Consider the following 19,767-nt stretch of genomic DNA (forward strand, 5'->3'; position numbering starts at 1 on the left):
AGGAATTTGGGGGATGGGGACACAAACATTCAGTCTTTCACGTTTTACAGTTTACAAAATGCATTTGTGTTCATTTTCTTACTGGGCTTTATCTGCATTTTATAGAAATGAAGCTTAAAGCCAGAGAGGTCAAGAGAGTTGCCCAGGTTTACCCACCAATGACTTAAGCTTGATAAAAGCTTCTCTCTCACTTACAGAAGTGTGCAAGTAGATGACCTAGGGCAGGCCCTTGGGCCCAGGGGTATTAGTGCCCAGTTGGCCATTATAGGCTCTGACGGACCAAGTAGGGAGGGTGGGTTGTTCTAGGCTTGTTCCCAGAAAGACCCGCATCCAGGGATCCTGTGAAAATAACTCATTAGGAAGTGTTTCTGAAATGACCAGTAGGGACTACATGGAGAGAGAGGCCTTGTCCTGTGGGGAGAGAGGCTGTGTCAGCTCACCTGCTCAGGGCTTGTGGCCTCTGTCCTGCTGGGAACTGAACCTCTCAACAGAAGTATGCAGCTGGGTGGTCCAGGACTGCTCTGGCCCTGCCCAGGTCAGGGATCCAGCCCCCTTTTATCCTGGGCTCTGCCAGCCTCCAATATCGCAGCACAGGCTCCAGCCATCACACCTGCCCTTCCAGCCAACAGGAAGGAAAAGAGAAGTAGAAAGAAGCTGCCACTCTCTATAAGGACACATCTTCCAAGGTGCACATGATGCTTTGGCTTCCAGGTTTGGGGCCATATCTAAAGTCTGTTGGCACATCCAGCTAGCAAGGGAAGCTAGGAAATGAAAGCTTTATTCTAAGCAGCCTGTGCCCAGCTAAATTTGGGCTCTGTTACTGGGCAAAAGAGGGGATGGATGTTGGGAGGAAAGTAGCAGCCATTGTCATTGCTATGGAGTGTGAAAATGGACCTGGCCTCTTTGCCTATGCTATCTGCCCAATGGCCCTACACTCTGCCTGGAGATTTCTTTGTAGGAGAGCAGAGAGCTGTAGCTGTGGGGGAGGGGTTTCCATAAGAGGAGGGGTGGGCTAGGGCTGGGTCCACCTAGGACCTTATTTGTGGGATAAGATTCTACCTAAGGAACAGCAGGATAGTGGTGTCCACCAAGCTCCCTGGAAGCATCTTGGAGAGGGGCGCTGTACTGAACGGAGGGAAGCCAGGGCCTTGGCTTTTGACTTGGGGGGCTCACCAATGATCTTCTAGGTGGCTTTGAGCAGGCCTGTTAACCACTAACATTCCCCAGGCTCGGTTCCATTGTCGGTAAGATGGGGACAATGTGAAGAATTCAGGGTCAAGCAAGGGAGAGGTAAGAGGTCCTCAGCTCAGGCAGACAATTTCACAGGGTGCCCCCAAATTCAGCAATTAAGATCAATAATATTTTAACGCAGTATTTTTTTATTATGGTAAAATATACCATGAGGTTTACCATTTTAAGCATTTTTTAAGTGTTTGGTTCAGTGGTGTTAAATACCTTCACACCATCCCCTCCAGAACATTCTCATCTTCCCCCACTAAAACTCTGTCCCCATTAAATACTGACTCCATATACCCTGCTCCCCCCAGTCCCTGGTAACTTCCATGCTGTTCCTTTCTTTCTTTCTTTCCTTCCTTCTTTCTTCCTTCCTTCCTCTCTCTCTCCCTCCCTCTCCCTTCCTCGCTCTTTCTTTCCCTTTTCTCCTTTCTCTCTCTCTTTCTTATTGTATTTATTTATTTGAGAGAGACAGAGAGAGAGAGCAAGCACATGCACAAGCTGGGGACGAGCAGGAGGGAGAGGGGGTGCAGCGGACTCCCCACAGAGCAGGCTGGATCCCAGTATCCTGGAATCATGATTTCAACAGAAGGCAGATGCTTAAGATGCTTAACCTACTGAGCCACCCAGGTGCCCCTTGAATTTCCTTCTTTTGTTTACCCACTCAGCCATCAATGGACATGTGGGGGGCACGTTCTACCTTTTGGCTGCTGTGAATAATGCTGTTATGGACATGGGTGTACAGGTCCTGTTTAAGTCCCAACTTTCATTAATACAATATTTTATAAAAATGAAAACTCATGCAAAAAAGCCCATGTTAAATAAACGGCCAGAATGTTCAAGATAAGATCAGGACCAGCACTGCGCTGAGCCACACACGTCTCTGAGGCCGAAGAGAGAGAGGGCAATTCTCTTCCGGTGCCAGCCTGTTGGGGGCCCCCCTTTAAATCCTGTTCCCCGGGCAAGCGCCTCACTTCCTTACCCTTGTCCAGGTTCTGGCGAGGATGGGAGGAGCCCCGCTGAGCTGGGCCTGGGCGCCTCCTCTCCCCCAGCCGCGCTGGGCTGATTTAGGAACTGGAGTGAGGGAGGAACCTCTAGGTTGGAAAGCTGGAGCTGGAGCTTTCTCTCCCCTTGGACAGATTCATCTTAATTAGCCCCCTCAGATAACAGCTCTTTCTGAGGCGGAGGCAGCTGACTTGTAGAGACAGTCACTGTGTCTTCCTTCCCTTCAAGCTGTTTTGCCAAGCGACAAGCCAGGGAGACACACCTCCCCGCTAAGGGTTGGCCCGCAGAGCTGGGTTTGAGGCCATCCCGAGGAGACAGGAGACGATGCTCCTCGTCCATGACCTGCTCCTCATCCATGACCTGTCGCGCCAGCTGGGGTGCGGGGGTGGGGACTTGGCACTGTGTGCAGGGGCCCGAGTCTGGATGTGAGCCCATGGTTGTGTGGGTGCCGTGGGGGAGGAAGAAACGATCCGTGTCCAAGCACCCCCATAGATGAGAAGCCATGAATGAAATCCCCCAAAGGGAGGGTCTTCCTTTAGTCCTGTGAGGAGCATCTGCTGTGTGCTGGGCCGTTATTGGTGGGGATGAGGGTTGGCAGAGATGGGTCCGTTGTGGGCCTGACTCTAAGGAGCTTGTAACAAAAAAACAAGTGTTCATCATGTGCCCCAAGTTGAGGCATGCCAGGTTGTGCGGTACGAGAGAGGAAAAACGAAGGGGAGGGACAAGCCATCTCAGCTCTCCTCCTTGGCCTCTTAGAGTGCGTGCGTGTGTGAGTGTGTGAGTGTGTATATGTCTGTGTGTCTGTGTGCTTGCACACTCGCCTGTGTGCAGGCTATGGCTCCGGCTGCCCTGAAGGAGGCCGCCCCTCTAGGGCTGGACTTGCCTGCTATCCCAAGACTGACCAGCAGATGGCGGGAGTGCTACGGGAAAGTCAGGGACTTCTGGCGGGGGAGGGAGGGGGAGAAAGGAAGACAGACGGATAGAGACAGACAGTATAATTAGTCAGTCTAAGTCCTAGTCTTGGGCTGGTTAGTTAGTCTAAGTCCAACCAGTCTTAGGCTGGTTGGCTTAAACGACAGAAGTCTCTTACAACTCTGGAGGTGAGGAAGTTCAAGGTCAAGGTGCCTGCAAGGTAGGTGTCCTCCCGGGCGTCTTCTCTTGGATTACAGGTGGCTGCCTTCCCGCTGGGTGCTCCCATGACCACCTTTCCTCAGTGCATCTAGGTGTGTGTGTGGCGGGGTGGGTACAGACAGACAGACAGACAGATCTTCCTTTTCAAATAACGCAACTAGTCCTCTTGGGTTAGGGCCCCATATTTATGACTTCCTTTAGCTTTAATTACCTCCTAGAGACCCTCTCCCAGAAAACAAATGCGGTCACGCCGGGGATCAAGGATTTGACATATGAATTTCAGTCCACTGCAGAGAGATAGAGGAAAAATGGGGGAGAGGAGAGAAGGAGGAAGGGAGAGACCGAGAGAGAGGCAAATGAAGGCGGGGGAGTGGTGAGGGGCGGAGGGAAGAGCCTGTCACACTGCGTGGGGAACCAGATTCCTGGTCCTGGGCCAGGTTTGCCATTCAGTTTAATGCGACCCTAAGCGAGTCACTCTTCTCTCTGATTCCCCCATCCTCACCTCTGAAGGGGTCGTGGTGGGCCCCCCACCCCATTGTCACTGAAGTAGTGACAATGTCACAGAGAGGAGTTCTCAAGAACGTCCCCCCATGTCCTCACTCAGGGATACAGAAATTCTATGAGATGGGCATTACATTATCTCCACTTTCCAGATGAGAAGACCAAGAGCCAGGGAAGTTAAACGGCTTGCCCAAGGTCTGAACTGAGACTCCAACCTGGGGCTTCTGACCCCATGGTCTAACCAGTAGGGCGAGCGCTCTCAGAAGGGTAGAACTCCTCAGAACTCCTTGGCACAGCCAAGGTTGACAAGTTGGTCTCCCACTGGGGGCCTTTTTGGAGCCCCCACAAAACCCCTAAGAATGGGTAAGTTCGGTGGAGCACACTTGTGGGGGAACAGAGGCCCCCGAGAGAACAGCCTGGAAGCTGGCCCAGAGACCACAGAAACACTCCTGGGACCTGAGGTGACCAAAGAAAGCTGTCCAAGAGGTGGTTTCTGTCCTGCCTTTGTTTGCTGACCTAGAAGTCCCTGCAGCTCTTGGCTTCTGCTCTGTGGCCTGTGCATAGGCAGAGAGGGGAGAACCTACTCCTTTCCTCTCAGAGACACACGAGGGACGCCTAAATCCAATAAGTTAATCTAGACTCCTAGAAACAAGATTAAATTTTCAAATAAAAGCAGGCTCTGACAGCTAAGGCATAAATCTTTTATTTAAAATAGAGACTAAACCCATTCAAATGCAATCAGCGATGACAGATGCAGATAGAAACAAGCTCTGATAGAGTAGACGTGGCGTGGAGTTGTTCGCTTTTGGTGACATACCACACAGGGTGACCTTAAGGACAGCCTGCGAGCATCAGCAAACAGTGGGGCCTTTGCATCCATTTCCATGCGGTTTGTCAGCCCAAGGTGGTGTCAGGGTAGTTGCTGGGGCAGGTGGGAAGGATCTGGCCTTGGAGGTCATGGTCCACCTGCCATCACCCCAGCTGCCCCAAGAGGACAAGGAAGAGGGTCAGCTGTGTTTGGACATATCTGGGGCACCAGCAAAGCAACTCATGGAGTGGGGCAGGTGGGGAGGACCTGGCCTCGGAGGTCATGATCCAGCTGCCATCACCCCAGCTGTCCCAAGAGGGCAGGGAAGAAGGTCAGCTGTGTTTGGACATATCAGGAGCACCAGCAAAGGAGCTCGAGGAGGAAAGAATGCGGAGCTGTCAGAGCAGGTGGGAGGTGGTTGAGGCAAGGGTAAGATACGCAAGGTCAAGGGGAGGATTTCCTAGAGCTGCCAGAGCAAAGGGTGAAGTTCTGCAGACCCCAAACCAAGTCAGGCTTTTGCCTCAGCTGCAATGAAGGGACATTTCTGAGTGACAGACACTGTGCATTCAGTGCATGATCTCATGTAATCCTCCCATCAGATCCTTTTACAGATAACTGGCTTACACTCAGAGGGGTTAAGTCCATGTCTTAATCACACAGCCAGTCAGTGACAGAACCGTGCGTCCGCCCAAAGCATGCGGACCCCCGTCCCTTGCTCTTTCTACCTGACACTCCACAGCTTACAGATACAGAGATGCCGTGGAGCCTCACAAACATACTGACCCCTCATTTGTTCTAATTCAGGCAAAGAACAGAGATGGATTTCTCTTAAATTTTGCCCCTTTTGGAGCTTTTTCCATGCTTGCTGCCAGACCCCTTTACATAAACTTAAAACTGCCACTACAGACATGCATCCCTTGAGGATAAGGGGGGCTCCCAAATTATAAATCCCATGAGTCCATTGCAGGGACATAGTTAACAGAATGCTAACAACAAAGCAAAGCCCCATACAAGACTGTATGTGTTTAGGAAGTTTGGGAAACTCTGCCTGTTACAACCCCTCCTGGTGAATCACTTGACACATTAGAATATTAAAGAATATTATGACAAGTCCTGCAGAAAAGAAGTCTGTTTCACCCAGCATTTCCCCCAACTTACTTGAACATGAAAATGTTTTTGTTTCTCTTATTGGACACAAGATCACATCAACCCACCTTCCAGAGAGCCCATTTCAGGAAATGTTGATCTAAGAGTATCATTTCAATTTGGCCCATAGCCAAATTATTCCCACTTCTCCAGAATAAGTACTACAGAACATGAAATTCCCACCACTAAATACTTGAAACAGATGCCCAGAGAAGCCACAATTGACATTGGTGGTTCTCAATCCTTTTTAGGTTAAGTGTCCTTAGGTAATTCGATGAAAGTTGTGGGTTTTTTCCCCCTTGAAGAGGTGGAGAAGCACCCACATACATTATGTAACATACACACAGAATGTTGAATTCAGGTTTGGGGGTTCATGGGTCCTTCGTTGCCCATAGGCCTGAGTCACGAAGCTCTGCTTTAAGTCATTATCAGCTTACATCCTTGGTGTTATTCGTAGCCAAGCATTAGGGTCTTGGCTGGGGGCAGGGAGGTGCAAGCCTGCTGGGGGTAGGGCCACTGAGAGGGTCTGGGTGAATGAGACAAAGGGACTCCCTGCCTTCTAACAAAGAAAGCCTGGAGAGTCGCACCAGCTTCACATGCTCAATGCATGAGACAGCCCACAGAGGTTTGGGATGGGGGTGGGTGAAAGCCATCAAGCAGTTAGGTGAGCAGAGACCCCTCTTCAGGTCTGAGGGACTGTTCCTTCCCACAGTCTTGTGGGAGTCTCAAGCTCAGAGCTCCCACCTCTCTTGGAGCCTCCCACAGCCTAGTGTAGGAGAATCCCATTGTTGCCGCTTGCCTACCATCCCTTCTCTGTCCCCCTTGTCCTGGGAATAGCACTCTAGTTGTCCTTGGGGAATCACCTCTGCTGCACACTGATTTATGTTTGTGGTATGGATCTGACCTCACCCCCAGATTCAAGATGGTCTCCTGACCCAGACCTGGACAATCAGAGGCCACCATCTTTTTGTTCACGGGATGGGGTCCAAGCCAGGACATGGGATCCAAGCCAGGACAATTAGTGCCAAAGGGATAAATTATGGAACTTTTACAGAGGAAGAGTAGTGTTCATGGGGCTATTCATAAAAAAGTATACCTGGAGCTGCTAGTGGCCACCTTGACCCAGGAGGGAAGATGGCCCCAAAACTGATCCTTTACTGAGGAGATCAGGTGAGAGATGGAGTGGAGGTGACCCAGTGTGACTGTTCATGTGTATATCCAGTGATGCCCCAAAGTAGTCCCACCACTGGCAGAGTTACATGGACCAATACATTTCCTTTGGTGTTTAAGACCATGTGAGTTGGATTTCTGTCACTTGCAACTGAAAAAGTCTTAGTTCCCCTGTCTTAAAAACACATTCCCAAGTCCCCTGAATTAGAATTCCCTGGGAGCTGAGAGTCTCCAGGAATACAGAGGTGATGATAGGTGGATGATAGGTAGATCAGTCTTCCTGTGAATCTAATGGTGAGACAGGTCTAGCTTTTGATAATTTCACCCAACTTTGCTCCATGGAAGGATGCAAGATGCCCAGTTGGGGAATCTAAAGTTACTCACATTTGCATCCAGTGAATGTCCAGTAGTCAAGATATTTTACACAGTCGATTCTTCGTTATTCATACTCTTCAGTTCATGAATGGGGCTGAAAATCATGTGATTGTGACAACTTCTCAGCTTTGTACAGGATTGGGAGAGACTGTTCTCTGTCCCTCAAAACTCATTTCCTTATCTTCCTGTAGCCACAGCTAGACTACGCTTCCCAGACAGACCCTTTCTGGTAGGTGTGGCCATGAGCAGGGTTCCAACCAATAGAATGTGAGCTGAAGGAACGCGTGCTACGTCCAGACTTGGCATATAAAAAGCTCCTTGGATAGTCTTCATGGTTTTTACCCTTCTAGCTTGATGCCAATAAACATAAGGACCTCGAAAGCCATATTAAGTGGCAGAACAACAAGGAGGAAGGAGGCGCGCTTGGGTGGCTCAGTGGGTTAAGTCGCTGCCTTCAGCTCAGGTCATGATCTCGGGGTCCTGGGATCGAGTCCCGCATTGGGCTCTCTGCTCAGCAGGGAGCCTGCTTCCTCCTCTCTCTCTGCCTGCCTCTCCACCTACTTGTGAGTTCTGTCAGATAAATAAATAAAATCTTTAAAAAACAAAAACAAAAACAAACAAGGAGGAAGGACCCTGGGTACTAGAATTACTCTGAGAGGTGAGCCTCATGGCCATAGGAGTCGTCCCTGCTTGGGGCAATCCATAAATGAGAAATAAATGTTATGTCAAGCCACTGGAATTTTGGGGTTTGTTTGTTACAGTTTTTTTTTTTTTAAGATTTTATTTATTTGACAGAGAGAGATCACAAGTAGGCAGAGAGGCAGGCAGAGAGAGAGAGAGGAGGAAGCGGGCTCCCTGCTGAGCAGAGAGCCCGATGCGGGACTCGATCCCAGGACCCCGAGATCATGACCTGAGCTGAAGGCAGCGGCTTAACCCACTGAGCCACCCAGGCGCCCTACAGTTTTTTTTTTTTTTAACAGTAAATTTTTATGAATTTCAGATAACTTTTCTATCCATTGATTTATCTTTGCTTTATAAAAACTCTGGGTGGCAGTCTGGGAATGCCTTTTTATAGGTGAAAATGCTTGTCCTAGCATAACTAGTTGGCGGCAGGATAGAAATTGCTTCTAAAAAGAGCAGTTTGATAAAGATGTGAAAAGAGTATGATGATTGGCCCTTCCTTACCTCTGACCCACTTCCTGTTAGTTCCAGGCTCTTTCCTGGGACTCGGCACCCATTTTCCCACCCACTCTGCCCCCATCCCTTCTGTCTTTAAGGCTCTAGGGTCCCTGCCTCTGTCCACGGTTCTGAACCCAGTCGGCTGTATAGAGCAGCATAGTGGGAAGAATGATCCTGGACTCAAATATCAGACAGAACTGGATTTTACTTCTAATTTTACTGGATTTTACTTTTACTATGGATTTTACTTTTACTATGCACCCTTGGAAAGTCTTTTAATCTCTCCAATGGTAATTTTCCTAGCTGTCAAATGGGAAAATTATACTTTCCCCATGAGACTGTTCTGGAGATTAAATAATGTGGAGAAACTATTGGTGTAATAGGTGTGGGGTTTTGTTTTACACCCCCTTTCCCCTACTTCTAAGAAATACAGAACCTCCTCCTTCCTCTCCTTGCCAAAAGTAGCAGGTAAATTGATGACAGTTTTGTACTTATGTGTAATACTGACTTCAAGAGCCAATTGTTCACTGAGGTTTGAGTGACTTAAGAAAATAAAACAGGTTCTGGAGACATTAACTCTAATTACATGACTGCTATTGGCTATATGGGGTTACAGAATATTCTAAGAGTTTAAGGGAAATTTGAAACTTGAGTAAAAGTCTGGAGTTTTTGCTCCCTTCCCCTAATTTCTTCATTTGTAAAATTGTTGGTAGGGGGTTGGTGGCTTAGTGGTTTCCAACCCATAGAACAGGGGCATCTTTTAATATTCTCAACACTCATTGATCCTTATCTTTGTAATCATTTTGTCAACAAAACACACTGCACTTATTAAGGAATAACAAATTCATTTCCCCAATTTTATTAATAAAAGACATTTAGAAGTGATTGTGCAATAAAAACAGTATTAAGCTTCCCAGTTTAATGAGGTGGCTGATGCTTTAGTTAGTCTGTGTGGCCTCATTATCGGCTAATGTGTGGATTCCCTTAGGTTTTCTGAATTTTTGCCAAGAATTCATAAAACCTAGTGCTACTTCTGTGAACCTCAGAGCAGGAGTCATTGTTGTCAGTGGGCTCTCAGAATCCTTCCAGCTCTGACCCGATTCTGCTGAGCTCTGATGTACCAGGACAGGTGGGGCAGAGCAGGCCCAGAAGAGGAGAGAGGAGAAGTGGTTGTTGTAGGTCAACAATATTTACCTTGGGGATTGCAATCCTTGAGACATCCCCTGGTGTTTGGTTTAATCCATACCTGGAAGATGAAATTCATAATCCCCTCCACTCCTTCCACCACAAATATAGTGAGAGGCATTGTGTGTTGCACAGGACAAGGGAAACTAATTTGAAATCAGACAAATGCTGGGTGGGCACAAAACTAGTGTTAAATTCACTGGATACTTTTAATGACATGGTCTTCAAACTATAATGGCTGTTGGGATATAACTTCCAAGCGGTTTTATTCAGGCCCTTTCAGGAATGATGACCCCACTCTGGCCCAGACAATGCTGGAAGCCATCCACTAACACTTTACCTTTGGGCTCTGCTGCGGGCTTGTGCCTTTTAGCGTGGGACCCACCTGAGATACTCAAGCTGCTGCACCTCTTACCTGTTTCAGGGTTTAGGGACAGCTAAGTGTCTGTTCTCTTAGTATGGTGGAAACCTTGGGGTGACCCTCTGGCTTTGGCACAGGGAAGAACACTCTCCTCCCTCATGCTGATGGACTCTTTTTGGTATATTTTATTGGTTGTTTTCAGCCTCAAGGGTGCTATCCTGAAGTTAAAAATGACAACCAGGCTGTTTTTGAACTGATACCATTGTGAGTCCAGGGCCCACTCACTATAGTCAGCACAACCCTATCTGCTTCTCTAAGGTGTCTTGTCTTTAAATTCTAGAAGCGCAGTGTCTCCTAGCCCACTCTGTATGGGAGACTAAGGCAGAGGGCCCAGGGAGCTGGAACAGGAGGAGCTGTCCCCCCCACCCCTCAAGGATGGGCTGACCCTGACCCCTGCTCTGCAGGCCTCAACACAGGGGAGGATTTACTCTCCTCCTGAAGTCTCAGTGCTCAGCCTTTCCCCTGTTTATGAGCTGAGTTGGTGAAGGGCATGTTTGACCTTTTCAGTTACTTCTCCCTGCACATCACTGTAGTTGCTACAGAGAAATGAACTTTCATGTTTTTCCTGCTGCCAAAAAACACAGCAGACACTTCTGAGGATGAGATGTGTGGTTTGCTCTAAGCCTGGGAACTCGGTCTTGAGTTCTGATGCCTGCAGCCTGATGGCTGCCACGAACCAGGTTATCAAGCAGAGGCCTGGGAAGACCTCTCATAGGCTCGGCCTGAGGTTTCCCTAGGAAGGTAGAAGCTGATGGGGCCACATGAGGTCCCAAACAGCCATTTAACTTTACATTTGCTCTCAAACCCCACTCTCCTCCCCAGCACCCTACCCCTGGTCTTCCCGGTGAACTCCCAGAGCAGGCACGTCTCTCCCCACCTCTGTGAGCCCACCTCCTCTTGCTCAAGCCTCGAGGGTGCTGTTCTGCACTCTGTGTTGTTCCCTCCCCTTACTCTCTGTCTGGGGCTCTGTGTATTGGCAGGCTTTCTCCTTTTTTAGAAAAACAAGGTGCCATGGTTGGAATCTTGAGAAATCATAGAACCCTCCTCCTCTTTGTGCATTGCTGGTTACATTTCTGGTTTCTACCCAAATGATCTGCCAAGGTGAGAATGTTCATTTATCCGAGTGGGAGCATGTCAACATCACCTGGAAATAAGGGTGCTGGCACTCTGAATAAAACAACTCCTCATGATCTGGCCATGCTTGCCCTGACCTCACTTCCCATCTCCCTCCATTACTAAGCTCTGGCCACACAAGCCTTGATTCTGGTCCTCAGGTGGGCCAACCTCCCTTCTGCTCAGGGCCTTTGCACCCACCAACCCTTCTGCCTCCAGCATACTTCCCTGCATCTCCGCAGCTGGCTCCTTCCCATCATGCAGGTCTCAGTTTGGCCTCCCCTGACCTTTCCATCTTGCTCCGCACTATTGGAATCTATTTCCCTGATGTATTTTCCTTACTGCACTTACCAATTTCAGAAATCATTGTGTTTTTTTAATTAAACATTTTAAAAAGATTTAGTTTTCATTCCAGTTTGACTAACTAGTTAACTATACTAGTTAACTAATATCATTAGTTATGTTATTAGTTATATATATTAGTTAGTTATACTCTTAGTTATATATATATATATATTAGTTATATATATTAGTTAACCAATATAATTAGTTAACTAGTATAGTTAACTGTAGTTAACTATATGTTAACTACATATAGTGTTATATTACTTTCAGGTGTACAACAGAGTGATTCAACACTTCCATACATCACCCAGTGCTCATCATGACAAGTGCTCTCCTTTACCCCCATCAACCCTTATCACTCATTCCCTCACCTACCTCCCCTCTGGCAACCATCAGTTTTTTCTCTAGAGTTGTTAAGAGCCTGTTTCTTGATTTCTCTCCCCCCCCCTTTTTTTTTTATCTCTTTGCTTGTTTGTTTCTTTACTTAAATCCCACATATGGGTGAAGTCTTGGTCTTATTAAATGGTATTGGTTTTTCTCTGGCTGACTTACTTTGCTTAGCATTATACTCTCTAGTGGCCTCCATGTCAAGGCATATGGCAAAATTTCATTATGGCTGGATAATATTCCACTGTGTGTGTGTGTGTGTGTGTGTGCGCGCGCGCGCACCACATTTTCTTTATCCATTTGTCAGCTGATGGACACTTGGGCTACTTCTATATCTTGGCTAATTTTTGCGTTAAATAATGCTGCTATAAACACAGGGGTGCATGTATCCCTTTGAGTTAGTGTTCTTGTATTCTTTGGGTAATTACCCGATAGTTCAATCTCTGGATCACAGGGTAGTTTTATTTCTAACTTTCTGAGGAATCTCCATACTGTTTTATGAAGTGGCTATACACCAGTTTGCATTCTTACCAACAGTGCACAAGGGTTTCTTTCTCTCCACATCCTTGTCAACACCTGTTATTTCTTGCATTGTTAATGTTGGCCTTTCTGACAGGTGTGAGGTGATAGCTCCTTGTAGTTTTGATTTGCATGTCCCTAATAATAAGTGCTGTTGAGCACCTTTTCCTCAGTCTGTTGGCTTTCTGTATGTTTTCTTTGGAGCAATGTCTGTTCATGCCTTCTGCCCATTTATTAGCTGGATTTTTTTTTTTTTTTGAGGTGAGTTTTATAAATCCTCCTCAAACTCAACACACACAAAACAGATAATCATAGCAAAAAATGGGAAGAAGACATGAACAGACACTTCTCCAATGAAGACATACAAATGGCTATCAGACACATGAAAAAATGTTCATCATCACTAGCCATCAGGGAGATTCAAATTAAAACCACATTGAGATATCACCTTACACCAGTTAGAATGGCCAAAATTAGCAAGACAGGAAACAACATGTGTTGGAGGGGATGTGGAGAAAGGGGAACCCTCTTACACTATTGGTGGGAATGCAAGTTGGTGCAGCCTCTTTATATATTTTTTATACTAAACCTTTAACTGGATATGTTATTTACAAATATCTACTCCCATTCTGTCAGTTGCCTTTTAATTTTGATGATTGTTTCCTTCACTGTGCAGAGCTTTTGTTTTGATGTAGTTCCAGTAGGTTATTACTGCTTTCGTCTCCCTCGCCTCAGGAGACATATCTAGAAAGGAGTTGCTACCGTCAATGTCAAAGAGCTTCCTGTCTGTGTTCTCCTCTAGGATTCTTATAGTTTCAGGTCTCACATTTATTAAATGGTTTTTAATCCATTTTGAATTTATTTTTGTGTGTGGTGTAAGGAAGTGGTCCAGTTTCATTCTTCTGTACGTTGCGGTCCAGTTTTCCCAACATTTGTTGAAGAGACTGTTTTGTTCCAATTAGATATTCCTTCCTGCTTTGCTGAAGATTAATTGCCCATATAATTGTGGATTTATTTCTGGATTTTCTATTCCATTCTATTGATCCGTGTGTCTATTTTTGTGCCAGTACCATGCTGTTTTCATTTCTACAGCTTTTTAATATAATTTGAAGTCTAGAATTGTGATGTCTCCAGCTTTGCTTTTCTTTTTCAATATTGCTTTGACTATTTGTGGTCATTTGTGGTTCTATACAAAATTTAGGATGGTCCTAGCTCTGTGAAAAAATGCAGTTGTCATTTTGATAGGGATTATTAAATGTATAGATTGCTTTGTGTATTAGAGACATTTTAACAATATTTGTTCTTCTAATCCATGAGAATGGAATGTCTTTCCATTTCTTTCTGTCATCTTCAATTTCTTTTGTAAGCGTTTTATGATTTTCAGAGTACAGGTCTTTCCTTTCTTTGGTTAGGTTTGTTCCTAGGTGTCTTCCTATTTTGGGTACAACTACAAATAGGGTTGTTTTCTTAATTTCTTTCTGTTGCTTCATTATTGGTTTATAGAGATGCAACAGATTTTTGTATGTTGATTTTGTATCCTGTGACATTACTGAATTTGTGTATCAGTTCTAGCAGTTTTTTGGTGCAGTCTTTTAGGTTTTCTACATAGAGTATCATGTTATCTTTTACTTCTTCCTTGCCAATTTGGGTGTCTTTTATTTCTTTGATTGTCTGATTACTGTGGCTAGGACCTCCAGTACTTTGTGAAATAACTGTGGTGAGAGTGGACATCCCTGTCTGTTCCTGGCCATAGAAGAAATGTTCTCAGTTTTCCTCCATTGAGGATGATATTAGTTGCGAGTTTTTTGTATATAGTCTTTATTACATTGAGGTATGTTTCTTCTAAACCTACTTTGTTGAAGTTTTTTTTTTTAAATCATAAATGGGTGTTGTACTTTATCAAATACTCTTTCTGTATTTATTGAAATGTTGGTATGGTTCTTATCCTTTCTCTAATTGATGTGATGTATCATGTTGATTGATTTGCAACCATTGAACCACCCTTGTGGCCCAGTAATAAATCTCTTGTAACACAAGAATAAATATCTCTTGATCATGGTGAATTTTTAAAATGTATTTTTGAATTGGTTTGCTAATATTTTATTGTGAATTTTTGCATCCATGTTCATCAGGGATATTGGCTTATAGTTCTCTTTTTGAGAGGAATCTTTATCTGATTTTGGTATCGGGGTAATACTCATACAACGAGTTTGGAAGTTTTCATTGCTTTTCTATTTTTTGGAATAGTTTGAGAAGAGTAAGTATGAACACTTAAAGTGTTTGATAGGATTTGCCTGTGAAGCCATCTGGTCCTGGACTTTTGTTTGTTGGAATTTCTTTGATTATTAGTTACTTTGATTACTGATCTAACTCTTTGCTGGTTGTCAGTCTGTTCAAAATTTCTATTTCTTCTTATTTCAGTTTTGGTAGTTTATGTGTTTCTAGGAATTTATCCATTTCTTCTAGGTTTTCCAATTTGTTGGCATGTAATTTTCCATAATATTCTCTTATAATTGTTTGTATTTCTGTGGTGTGGGTTGTTATTTATCCTCTCCCATTTGTGGTTTTATTTATTTGAGTCCTTTCTCTTTTTTCTTAATAAGTCAGGCTAGAGGTTTATCAGTTTCATTGATTTTTTTGTCAAAGAACCACCTCCTGTTTTCATTGATCTGTTCCATTGTTTTTTAGTTTCTATATCCTTTCTTTCTGCTCTAATCTTTATTACCTCCTTCCCTTTGCTGGTTTTAGGTTTTGTTTGTTGTTCTTTTTCTAGCTCTTTTAGGTGTACGGTTAGATTGTTTTTTTGAGATTTCTCTTCTTGACGTGGGCCGGTATTGCTATGTCCTTCCCTCTTTAGGACCACCTTCACTGCATCCCAGAGGTTTTGGACTACTGTATTTTCATTTTCATTTGCTTCTATATATTTTCTTATTTCTTCTTTTATTTCCTGATTGACCCTCATTGTTTAGTAGCATGTTATTTAACCTCTACGTATCTGTGGTCTTTCCAGGTTTTTTCTAGCATTTGGCTTCTAGACTCAGAGCCTCATGGTCAGAAAATACAAATGGTATGGCTTTGATGTTCTTGAGTTTGTCAAGGCTTCTTCTGTGGGATAATATGTGATCTGTTCTGGGGGGTGTTCTATGTGCACTTGAAAAGAATGTGTATTCTGCTGTTTTAGGATGGAATGTTCTAAATATCTGTTAAATCCACCTGGCCCACTATGTCATTCAAAGCCACTGTTTCCTTATTGATTTTCTGTTTAGATGGTCTGTCCATTGGTGTAAGTGGGGTGTTAAAGTGCCCTAATATCATCACATTTTCCTTAGCTAGTTCCTTTATATTTTATGTATTTGGGTGCTTCTATGTTGGGTGCATAAATATTTACAGTTGTTACATCTTCTTGTTAGATTGTCCCCTTTATGATTATACATAGTTTTTTATCTCTTGTTACAGTCTGTTTTAATGTCTCTTTTGTCCTATATAAGTACTGCTACTCTGGGTTCCTTTTGATCCATTTACATGACAGATGTTTCCCCATCCCCTCATTTTCAATCTGCAGGTGATTTAGGTCAGAAATGAGTCTCTTGTGGAGCAATTGGGCATTTGGGGGGACATTTATCATTTTATTTTCTCTTAGAAAATTTAGTGTGTGATGCTGCAGTTCCTACGAGTGGCCACATGAGGGCAACTGCAGGGAAGCAGGAGCTGGCCACAGGTGGTCACAACCACTGGGATCAGCACCCAGCATTGGCCTCTGTCGTTTCTGGGGCACGCTCTTTTCTGCAGGGGACTGAGGGCCAACAGGGCTGAGGCTTGGATGGTGATGCTTAACAAGTAGGATGGAAGCAGAGAAGTAGGTAAACAACTGGTATGGCAGCAGAGATGTGTACCTGCTGGATTTCAGCCCTGAGTGTGTCTTGTTCTCAGCCTCTTCCCACTGTCTAAGGACCACCAAACCTTCCATAGGTGATATCCAATGAAAGCTGACTAAACATATAGATGACTAGTGATGGCCATTGGAAAATAATCTGCCTTCATGCCTGATTGATACTGGTAAGATTTCCCCCCAGAACAAATTATTAAATGTTTCCCTAGATCCTGCAGAGTGTCTCAGACATTGACTCCCTACTAGAGGCTTCTGAGAATTTGAATCAAGATCAGTCTGAGGCTTGCGGAGTGAGGGGATCTCAGCATGGAGATACACCTTGATTCTATTGTACAATTTTGGAAGCCCATACAGAGTGATAAATTCACTTGTGTTTTGCTTGAACCATCTACTACTTATATTAAATTAATGTCTACATTAAAAAATCACGAGATTAAAATAAGTAGATAAATAAAATGAGTCTTTTGTAGGCAGCATATGAATTTTTTTTTTTTTTTTTTTTGAGAAAGAGAGAGGGCTTGAGTAGTTGAGTGGGGTGGAGAGGGGCAGAGGGAGAGGGAGAGAGCATGTTAAACAGGTTCCATGCCCAGCACAGAGCCTCCTGTGGGGCTTGATCTCATAACCCTGAGATCATGTCCTGAGCCAAAATCAAGAGTCAGATGCTTAACCAACTGAGCCACCCAGGTACTCTGGGTCTTGTTTTTTGTTTGGTTTTTGTTTTCTTTTTTTATCCATTCAGTCACCCTTTTGATTGGGTGACACATCTTTTGTCACATCTTTTGATTGGATCATTTAGTCCATTTACATTCAAAGTAATTACTGATAGATATGTATTTATTGCCATTTTATTCCTTGTTTTGCAGTTGTTTCTGAAGGCTTCTTCTGATCCTTTCTTGTCTTTCTTTCATGTTTTGCTGACAAAAATCATCTTTTCTTTTCTTTTATTTTTTTAAATTAGTGCCAGGTGCCCGGGCGGCTCAGTCATTTGGGTGTCTGACTTGATTTCAGTTCAGGTCATGGGATCGAGCCCCACATTGGGCTCCTTGCTCAGTGGGGAGTCTGCTTGAGATTCTCCCTCTCCCTCTGCCCCTCCCCCTGTGCTTGTGCTCTCTCTCTCTCAAATAAATAAACAAATCTTTTTAAAAAACTAGTGTCGCTTTATTGTCTGTCTCCACCATAGGACATAAGTGCCACATGAATTGAGGTTTTGCCCATCTCACTGGATGCTGTATCCTTAATGCCTAAAAGAGTGCTGTGCTCCCAGGAAGTGCTTACTTCACTTGCTGAATGAAAAGTGATGGGCGATCACACACAAAGTACTCCCATGCACATGTCTGCCCGTCCTCTTGGGGGAATCTCCACCCCAGCACCTAATGTCTTGTCTTTAGCATCCATGTGAATGAGATGAATCAAAGGAGCCCTCACCCACCAGATTATCTGCCTTTTAAGGGGACAGATCAAGTTGTGTGTTTCTCTGACTCCCCGGCATCTTGAAGAGCAACCATTCAAAGTGCCCGCTGAATTGAATAGATACCTTTGAAAGTGTTGTGTTGACAATGCGGATAATTGAAGAAGAGGGTCTGTCTGGTCCTTCCCCTGTGACTTGGTGGAAAAGGTGACACCTGGAGTTCTTGCTTTCGGCTGTGGATTTCGGATCATGTGAGGGCAAAGGCCACCACTCACACAGCAGACGTGTTGATGAAAAATGGGGAAAACCAGCCTACGATGCTCAGCGTCAGAGGAGTCATACAATATCCTTCTGACACTTGAAAATTGCAAATTTGAAAGCTTCCTTCTCACTTGTCAGCTGTCCGGGCCTCCTCTCCACAAACAGATTCCAGGCCTTGCCCTCCCGGGCTAGATTTCCCGCTGCCCGAGAGCCAGCCAGCAGGTATCTTAGAAATCCGCTGTGGGCACAGTAACTCAGGCGTTCAAGATTTCAGGGGGTTTTATTAGGGACTCTTTCAGTGAGAAGTGATTATAAAAAGGGAATATATTGGCTCAAGCATTGAAAAGATGTGGACTAGATGTTGCTTTAGGCATGGCTGGATCCAGGGGGCTCTGTTTGTGTCTGCTTAAATTTATTCTTCACATGAGCTCTCCCTAGGGGGCAGCTGTTGAGGGCAAGGTGGCCCGTGGGTGCCTCAGATTCATCCCTTTAATTGTTCTAACATTCTATTCACCCCGTCCAGCCACCCACGTTTCTTTCTTTTTTCTTTCTCTCTCTCTCTTTTTCTTTCCTTTCCTTTTCTTTCTTTCTTTTTTTTTTTTTTTTTGGTTTCATTTTGTTTTGTTTTGTATTGCTTTTTAGGTAAGCCATGCATAGTCCTTCCTGCTTTGTCTTGGGAACCGTGCACTATTCCAAGGGCCTGGAAATCCCGGTCTCCTTCCTTCCATAGCTGCGTCCTCATTTGCTGACCTCCTACAAGACTCTGTTTGACTCTCTCTTCCCGCAGAGGCTGAACCTGACCACTGGATTCAGAAACACAATCTGTGTCCCCAACCTTCGAGTTTTTCTTACTTTGCTCCCCAACCTTAGCAATCCCTGCCTTCTAATGGACTCTACATAGTATTTGTTTGTCTCTACTGCCCTAGAGCCCACTCGAATGTGTTTTTCTCACGGATTTATCTCAAGAACCTAGTTGAGCCCTGTCACATAGAACTTGCTCAATTTGTGGGGTGGCTTCATGAAGCAGAAAGAAACTAATTCGGCATCGAGACATTAGAAATACAGCAATGAACAAAACAAACGAACAAAAAACCCCTCTGTTCCTTTGGATCTCACTTTCTGGTGTGGAAGGCAGACAATACATGAGATTTTTAAGAAGTACTAAATATATGGAGTTTCAGGTGGTATTAAGTGCCAGACAGGCAAACACAGCACATACCCACAGTCAAGCCAAGTCCCAGTGCCTATGGTATGATGAGAACCTAACAAGGATGGAAATGATTCTAGCTCCTTCTGCTGTTTCAATGTTACTCTTTTTGAAACTGAGAGAAGACAAGCACACGGCTAATGACAGTACTAAAGCTTCTCCCAGACTTACTTCCAGGTTGTGCTTGCTTTTATTTTCTTTTCCCTTCTTGATTTGGGAGCCGGCATGGGCAGCCCCCCGCCAGCCCACGTTCCCCTGCATTTTCCATTCACATGATATTAGTGAAGAAATACGCAGACTGGCTAGGAGCTGGTGTTTGGAAACGCCTCTTGGAGCCTGCTGAGTGGAGCAGAAGCAGCCCAAACCAATAAACGGGTATTGACTTGCATTGGCATGAATGTCTTTTTGTATCGACATCAGCATTTTATCAAAACTTGCCTGGGGGGATCATCCATGTTCATATTGACTTAAAACAGAAGATATT

At 44.8% G+C, this 19,767-nt stretch overlaps 1 protein-coding gene across 3 annotated transcripts in view; it reads right to left on the reverse strand.

Moving 5' to 3' along the window:
- C16H16orf78 (chromosome 16 C16orf78 homolog) overlaps positions 1-19,767 on the reverse strand; it is a 62,469-nt gene that overhangs the window by 34,022 nt on the left and 8,680 nt on the right. The gene's annotated exons all lie outside the window — the stretch shown is intronic.

This window comes from Mustela lutreola, chromosome 16 (assembly GCF_030435805.1).
Source record: "Mustela lutreola isolate mMusLut2 chromosome 16, mMusLut2.pri, whole genome shotgun sequence".
Taxonomy (NCBI): Eukaryota; Metazoa; Chordata; class Mammalia; order Carnivora; family Mustelidae; genus Mustela; species Mustela lutreola.